Below are 8,536 nucleotides of genomic sequence, written 5' to 3' on the forward strand. Positions count from 1 at the left end.
TCCACGAGGCCCCGCCTTCCGGAGCCCCCACCTCCCTCCACGAGGCCACGCCTTCCGGAGCCCCCACCTCCTCCATGAGGCCACGCCTTCCGGAAAGGGTTGCGGGAGAGAAGGAAGGCCAGGCGGCGCCGGAGAAGCTAAAAGGGGCGGAATTGGAGGAAAATGACAATAAATTGCATTTATATAGCCTTTTATCACCTTATAAATCACACTCACGTACGTTGATCACATAATTATAAACACCGAGGGCTTGGCTAGACTCACAGATGGGCTACAGTTGGGCCTGTTGCCCACCCTAGGGTCCTCCCAAACCCAGCCGGTGTGTCCTTGCACCGGCAGGGAAATGACCTGGCGAGGATCCTGGGCCTGCCGGACCCTTGGGCAACTCCCCCTGCTGAGCCCCCGAGGCCTCCGATGTAAATGAGATGTGGGCCTCATGGTCTCTCAGGACCCTTCAGTGCTAGCAATCTGATCCTCAAACTAAAGAGACTACCGACGTTGGCCGTCGGAAAAAGAGTCCAGAGGCCACCTTAGCTGGTGGCCTTGGGCTGGGAGCTACCTTCCTTGCCGGCCACGGGCCCCTGGCATTGAGAAACGCAAGAACCCCCCGTTCTGCCCCGGCCACTGCTGGCCCTCCTTCACCGGAGCGCAGGTAGGGCTGGTCCCACGCCCGAATCTGAATCACCTGTCCCAGAAAGTCTTCGCCAGCGCCCCCCGGAGGTCATGCACGCTGCGCGACACCCTGCCCACTGCATTCCTTCACCTCTACGCCCAGCGCTCAGTAGCAACTGCTGAGGCCTGGCGGCGGGCCAGGCGCGGCGGGACCGTGATCTCAGCCCTTAACACAGCTAGCCTCCCCACCCCCACCCCCGCCCCGCCGCCCAGCACAGCAGCCAACAACCTGCGACCGTGGAGGGAGGGAGCCCTCTGGGGTCATCTGTCCTACCAGCAGCTCCAGGCACTGTCCCTCTCACGGTTTGAGATCTGTTTTTGTAGATCCCCTGAGGGACAGATTCTTCTTTCAGTGTTTGATGTTCTGCAGGCTTAGCACTCTTCTCCTCCAATCCACATGCTTCTCCGCTCCCTCCCCCCCCTCCCGCCCCCCCCCCCCCCCCGACTGCCTCTGCTGGCCGCGGCGGCGGCCTGTCCACCGGGCTGTCTACACTGGTTGGGTTAGGGTTAGGGTTTCTGACAGCCCGAGGGAACCGGTCTGACTCGCACATAATTTGCACAACCAAACCTAATTTGCACAACACTGAGCATCATTATCCACTCAACTACACAAGCCAGAAGCCTTGGAGCCTGTCTAAAACCTCCTCTACCTTTGCTTGTCACGCCACGTGTCACCTTGTCTTCTCCCACCTTCTCTGACCTCGATTAGCACAGTACCCTCCTACCTGAGCTGTCCTGCTTCCTGCAGTCTCCTCTCCTCCCCTCCCTCCTGCCTCCTCTGACTCTTCTGAAGGGAGGCTGGCAAGGAGGCTCGAGAAAACAGTGGTGTCTCCAGGGAAGGGAACCCAGGAAAAGGTGGGGACGGTAGAAGGGAAACCCTATTTTCAGGGCACCTTTTACATTTTTTTCTCCTGTGCATGTATATTACCTATTCTGGTTTTTAAATCAACATTTAAAAAAAATGTTTATTTATTTTTGAGAGAGAGGGCACGGAGGAGGGGCAGAGAGAGAGGAAGACACAGAATCGGAGGCAGGCTCCAGGCTCTGAGCTGTCAGCACAGAGCCCGATGCGGGGGCTCGAACCCACAAACCGTGAGATCATGACCCGGGCGGAAGTCGGACACTTAACGGACTGAGCCACCCAGGTGCCCTGACATTTAAATATAATAAACAACAGGAAACTTCTACCAGCTTCCCACTGCCTACAGGCTGAAGTTCCATCCCTCAGCCTAGAAGGTCATGAAATCATGACCCAAAGCGATACGGTTGCCTTTTATGCTGCATCTGGCCTCACCTTGCTGTCCAGCCACGTTGGGTCACAGGCCATTCTCCTACAGCACCCACATCCCTCTGGGTTTTTCTACACGCTGTTCCCTCTGGATGGAATGTTCCATCCTTTTCCCACTGCTGGAAAACTCAACGGATCCTTTAGAACCAACTCGGGCATCAGGTCCACTGGGAAGACCCCTCCCTTAGATGGGATTATCTGACTCCTTGTGTGTATATAACACCCCCTCCGTGCTCCCGCTGCACGGCTTCCATGCTGAAAGACGCTTGTGCGTTTACACAACCCTCCACAACAGAGTTACGACATTTTTGGGGTCAGCATTATGTTTTACTCTTTAATTAATCCTACATTGATCAAATACCACTTACTACCACTTAAATTTGTGTTCTTTGCTGGGACGCCTGGGTGGCTCAGTTGGTTAAGTGTCTGACTTTGGCTCAGGTCATGATCTCATGGTTCGTGAGTTTGAGCCGCACATCAGGCTCTCTACTGTCAGTACAGAACCCACTTCAGATCTTCTGTCCCCCTCTCTCTCTGAGCCTCCCCACTTGCATTGTCTCTCAAAAATAAATAAACATTAAAAAAAAAAAAAACTAGTCCACCAACTGATGAATGGATGAAGAAGATGTGGTTTGTATATGCAATGGAATACTACTTGGCAACGAGAAAGAATGAAATCCTGCCATTTGCAACAATGTGGCTGGAACTGGAGGCTATTATGCTAAGTGAAATAAGTCAGAGAAAGATATATATTTTCATTCATATATGGAACTTGAGAAACTTAACAGAAGACTATGGGGCAAGGGAAGAGGAAAAAATAGTGTCAGAGAGAGAGGCAAACTATAAGAGGCTCTTAAATACAGAAAACAAACTGAGGGTTGATGAGGAGATGGGGGAGAAAGGAAAATGTGTGATGGGCATTGAGGAGGGCACTTGTTGGGATGAGCACTGGGTGCTGTATGTAAGCGATGAATCACGGGAATCTACCGCCAAAGCCAAGAGCACATTGTAGACACTGTATGTTAGTTAACTTGACAATAAATTATAATAAGTCAATAAATAGGTAAATAAATAAATAAATGCCATAAATAAATAATAAAAAACTATATAAGGCTGCTGCCAAAAAAAAAAAATTGTGTTCTTTGCTATAGGTTAGGTCTGAAAGCAGACAGAGGGTAAGTGTCTTCAAAATAGTGGCTTTTTTTGCCAAAAGTCTATCATATTACCCATCACTTTTGGGTTTTTTTTTGGGGGGGGGACAGGGGCAGAGGGGAGAGAGAGAGAAAGAAAGAGAGAGAGAGAATTTTAAGCAGGCTCAAGCTCAGCCCGACATGGGATTCGATCCCACGACCCTGGGATCATGACCTGAGCCCAAATCAAGAGTCAGATGCTCAACTGACTTAGCCACCCAGGCATCCCATTACCTGTCACTTTTTAAGTCTCTCTGTGAGCTACCTTCCAGCCATGAAATTAGTTTGATCGCTCGTTCTCACCATCACATCCCATAGCAGCTGTGAACCAGAATTACTCTGAAGTCCTGGCTGATGGTAATAGACAAGATTGACCCTGGTCTTCCTTTGCTAGAGCAAAATGGAGCCTTTGCAAAAATGGTGGAAGTTGGATTCATTCACCCTAACCAGAAGACGTTATTGGCCTAGACCTTCTTGTAAAAAAAAAAAAAAAAAAGTGCTACATTTGCAGCAACAATAAAGTTCCCAGAAAGCAAACCTCCCTAGACCTTGAGCGACCCAGATTTATTAGGCAGGGGAGGACAAAGTCTGAACCATAATCTGATAGCAAAGGTGCTGAATTTATGTTCACTGGATGGGAAGCAAAATTTCCTCTTGGAGGGTGCCCTTGAATTTTATTAGCGCACTGAATCTCAAACACTGCACTTATCTAGCCCATTCTGGGACTGAGATTTTATGGCCAATTCAATATCCTGCCAGAGCCATCCTTGGCTATCCACGACTGCTGCTCTGTAAAAAGAAGCCTCCTGAAAGCGGTGACTACACTCTGGCTGCTCACCTCCCATTCCCCACGAACCACAGCCCATCAGGCTTCCCCCACTGCTCTTCCCCAGGGAACGAGTTCACCCGCTCAAACACCAGCGCCCGGGACGCAGGCAGGTGCCAGCCGGCATCGTTGTAAGCGGTGCCCTGGTCGAAGTTCCGAGCTCCTCTCTTCTGCCAAGCCCCACACTCTTGGCTCCAAACCGCACCTCTCCCCTGAGCGCCAGGCTCTTACAAGGAGAGGGACCCCAGACCTGTCCCTTCCATATGTCCACGTCAGCTGACAGCAGCTACATCCTTCTAGCTGCTCAAACCAAAAACTTTGGGGTCATCTAGGACCCCTTTCTTTCTCACACACCCCACAGCCAATCCACTGGTAAACTGGTCGTCTCTATCTTTAGTCCGCGTCCGTAGCCAGCCAGTCCTCACGTCCCACGCTACGGCCCTCTGGTCTCAGGGATCCCTGTGGGAAAAAAAGCCTCCTAACTGGACTCCCAGCTGGGGCCCTGTCACCGCTCCCACTCTGTCTCCAATGTGGCAGCCAGCGTGGGCCTTCAAACGAATCAGGTCGTCCTAGTTCAAAACCCTCCAGGGGCGCCTGGGTGGCTCAGTCGGTTAAGCATCCGACTTCACCTCAGGTCATGATCTCGCAGTCTATGAGTTCGAGCCCCACATCGGGCTCTGTGCTGACAGCTCAGAGCCTGGAGCCTGTTTCGGATTCTGTGTCTCCCTCTCTCTGACCCTCCCCCGTTCATGCTCTGTCTCTCTCTGTCTCAAAAATAAACGTTAAAATTTTTTTTTAAATTATAATTTGATTACATAACTTAATAAAACACAAATCCAAATCATCAGCTTTTCTCACATACTTTTCCCAACCTAAATAGTTTTCAGCTTCAACATCCCACTAAATACTGTTAATTTTAAGGTTCCACGGACTCGGTGAAAGGAATTCTGCCTTGCACCCCTAACACTGCATAGGCAGGAAGTTGGAAATTAATCCAGGACATAATAGACGATGGTTTAGTGAATTAAAGTACATGAATTTGGTGAATATTTTGCATTTATTAAAATAATAATTGGGGCACCTGGGTGGCTCAGTCGGTTAAGCGTCCGACTTCGGCTCAGATCATGATCTCACGGCTCGTGAGTTCGAGCCCCGCATCGGGCTCTGTGCTGAGTGCTCAGAGCCTGGAGCCTGTTTCAGAGTCTGTGTCTCCCTCTCTCTCTCTGACCCTCCCCCGTTCATGCTCTGTCTCTTTCTGTCTCAAAAGTAAATAAACGTTAAAAAATAAATAAATAAATAAATTAATTAATTAATTAATTAAATAAAATAATAATTAAGGATATCATGCAGCAAGGGCGCCTGGGTGGCTCAGTTGGTTAAGCGTCCAGCTGCTCAGGTCATGATCTCATGGTTCCTGAGTTCGAGCCCCACCCAGGGCTGTCGGCTGTCAACACAGAGCCCACTTTGGATCCTCTGCCCCCCTCTCTCTCTGCCCCTCCCCTGTCTCACTCTCTCCTTCAAAAATAAAGAAACTTAAAGAAAATTTTAAAAAATTAAAAAAAAGAATATTATGCAGCAGTATGAAAAGCTGGTTATGAGATTAAGTATAAAAATTCAAAATAGAATATTGTCATTTCAATGATGTCAACACAATGCTACCAGGACCACTGCAGTAGCCCCTCTATGTAGATATATATCCTTCTATGCCTCTATAGAAAAAGAGATATATGTCATCTATACAGATATATATGATTGATTGAAACACTTCACACACTTCATTTTAAAAATTCCAGTTTTAGAATATGACAATACTTCATGCCTATCCAATAACCTTAACTGTATCAGGAAAACAGCCAAGAACTGAGAAAGAAGACAAAAAAAGAGAACTTGATCAACTGAAGTAATTGCCCCAAGCACCAAGGCCCGTGCTTATGTGATTCCACCCCTGAAGGGCAGTGCCCAGAGAGGGCTCCACCAGGTCAGGGGATACAGAGAGGCTGTGACAGTTGCCAACTGACTGTGGACCAAGGCAGAGACGCATCACAGGTATCACAGCTGGTGGGGACACCTTGATAGTAAGGGTACAGGAGCTGTCAAGAGTCTGATCTCTGCTCTGCCGTAGCTGTGTGGCTTTAGTTAAGTTGCTTGACCTCTCTGTGCCCGTTTCCTCTTTCCCATCCGTAAAAATGGATGATGATAATGTTAAAGATTAAAAGAGGTCATGCATGTTTGGGACCCCAGTGCACATTAAAATATTGGCTTTAACTATTCTTGAACATAGTCAAATGTAATACATAATATTCAGGATAATGGTTCAGAGATAGTGTACATAATTAGCCTCCAAGAAATTCTCATCAACAGTGGGTAAAATTTTTATTTTTATTTATTTATGTTTTTAGTGTTTTTATTTATTTTTGAGACACAGAGAGATAGAGCATGAGCAGGGGAGGGGCAGAGAGAGAGGGAGACACAGAATCCGAAACAGGCTCCAGGCTCTGAGCTGTCAGCACAGAGCCCGACGCGGGGCTCGAACTCACAGACCGCGAAATCATGACCTGAGCCGAAGTCGGCCGCTTAACCGACTGAGCCACCCAGGCGCCCCAAGGAGCTTTCTTACAGATCGAATAATCTGTGATTCTAGGATCCACTCAAGAAAGATTTATGGCACAGAGGATACATATAATCCACATCCATAAGACCAACCACTGCTGGCTGATTTTACCTTTAGGTACCTCTGGACTGGATCTCCCCATCAGCCCCCTGGCTGTCCTGCTTCGCCCAGGACCTGCTCACCAGACCACTGAGGCAGCCCCCAGCTGGCCATTTGGGCTCCAGGCTTGCTTGGCCCAGCCCCTCCCACAGCTGCTTGTGTAATCTTCCCAAAACACAGAAGATCACTCTGCCTCCCCCTTCAAAGACACCCAGAGCTTTCACGGCAAAGTCTGAACTCCCTCCCATGGGAAAGTCCTAGCATGACCTATGACAGCATGGCACGCACCCTTTGGGGCCTCTTCAACCCATGTCCCCGCCACCCACAGACTGTGCACCGCCGACCCCACCCCCTCGCCTTTGCACATGCACTGGGGTTCTCTCTGCACAGATGCCTTCCTCTCCTTGGCTCATTTGCCCGGCTCATGCCACAGATCCTTCCAGAGTCGGGTCCACTGCTGTCCTTCTGGAGGGCCACCCTGGCTTCTCCAGGGGGCTCCTCCTGTGGACTCTTTATGCAGGTCTGTCTCTGCTTTTTGTCGGGTCTCCCCCCCACCCCCACCCTTTCAGGCAAGGACCGAGTGCCATCCGTGCCCGCTTTAGCACCTGGAGCGGTGCCGGGCACACAGAAACGTCTGCAAGGGTGAGTGAGGCGGCCCTGCACCCCGAGACTCACTGTGATGCTCAGCAAATCAGGGGAAATCCATTCTTTTTGTTTCTTTCCCCCTTTCACTTGGGAAGTTTCCACGGCACCGGAAGACGGAGCGCTAAGTGATTGCCTCCATGCTGTCTCAGAATTTCCCCCCAATTTCTCAACTGTGTAGCCACCTTCAGGGTTATATAACTGAATGGTGACGTAGTCCTGAAGGAATCTCGTGAACTAATCAAGTCCCACCTACTACGGCTCACTTTGGGAGGATGCAGGGGACGGGCCAGGGGACCCGGAGGAAGTCGTCCGGCACTGTCTGCCTTGAACCCTTGCTCTTCCCCAGCCCTCACGGGGGCTTTTTCAGGGTTCTACTGTTTGGTGGCTGCCCGGGAAGATGCCTTCCTCGTGTCCCCCCCTGTCCCCTGCCCCACGGTCCCCAGCATTAAGCAAAGCCTTGTGGGGGCTCCGGGGAAGGGGGTGCTGCCTTTGGCGTCCTCCCCAAGCCCAGGAGCTGATAGCAAAGGTTTTGTGCATTCTGCTCTGCTGGAGCGGAGACTGCTGCCAAACCGGAGTGCTCGTCTTTATTGTTTTTCTAGAACAACGGGGCTGTTATTACAAGTGTGCTGGAAGACAGGGTGGGGAAGCCAAAAACAGATCCCACAGCATCGTAAAAATAGCCGGTAGCTTGGGAATTACTTGACTAGCAAGGCAAGGACCTTGATGTGTCTGACGCGCGGGGCGTTGGGGAGCCACCGCTGGCTACCGGTCCCACCACGTTAACAGCCTCCTCTTGAGACGGGAGCCCTGGCCGGCTCCCACCGGGGCTGGAAGGAGTCTGGGATGCCGGGCTGTGAGGGTGCTCACACGGCTCTAAAAGCCAAGGAAGGCGAGCTCTGGCCGGAAGACAGCCCGGGAGACGCTTATCTGCCAAAGGGTGTGTACTCACCCCCCGCCCCCCGCCAGCTCTTCGAGGCTGCTCCCGGCACGGTCACCCCAAACTCCAGGCAGTGAGACCAGCACCCGGAAGAGGCAGAGAGGGAGACGATGGGGAGGGGGGGGGCGGGGAGAGGGGGGTCAGGGAAGGAGAGGCCCCGTGATCGGCAGAGACCTCGGAGGCATTCGGAGACACGGAGACGTGGGTGACCCTCGAGGCGGAGGGGGGCAGGGCACCGCGGGCGCGGAGGCGGGTGGGGGCGAGCACG

At 51.2% G+C, this 8,536-nt stretch overlaps 1 protein-coding gene across 4 annotated transcripts in view; it reads right to left on the reverse strand.

Annotated features, from left to right (window-relative positions):
* The window catches only part of CYS1 (cystin 1), a 21,849-nt gene extending 13,319 nt beyond the window's left edge, over positions 1-8,530 (reverse strand). The window contains exon 1 of one of the 4 annotated variants that reach the window (XR_005797109.1): positions 8,281-8,530. The gene's annotated coding sequence lies outside the window, so the exon portion shown is untranslated. Of the gene's footprint in view, positions 1-685; positions 848-901; positions 1,060-7,361; positions 7,746-8,280 lie in introns of those variants that run through there. The other 3 variants (XR_005797108.1, XR_005797110.1, XR_005797112.1) reach the window with 3 other exon arrangements.
* Between the last annotated feature and the right edge of the window lie 6 nt (positions 8,531-8,536).

This window comes from Herpailurus yagouaroundi, unplaced genomic scaffold, assembly GCF_014898765.1.
Source record: "Herpailurus yagouaroundi ecotype Mexico unplaced genomic scaffold, PumYag 188, whole genome shotgun sequence".
Classification (NCBI taxonomy): Eukaryota; Metazoa; Chordata; class Mammalia; order Carnivora; family Felidae; genus Herpailurus; species Herpailurus yagouaroundi.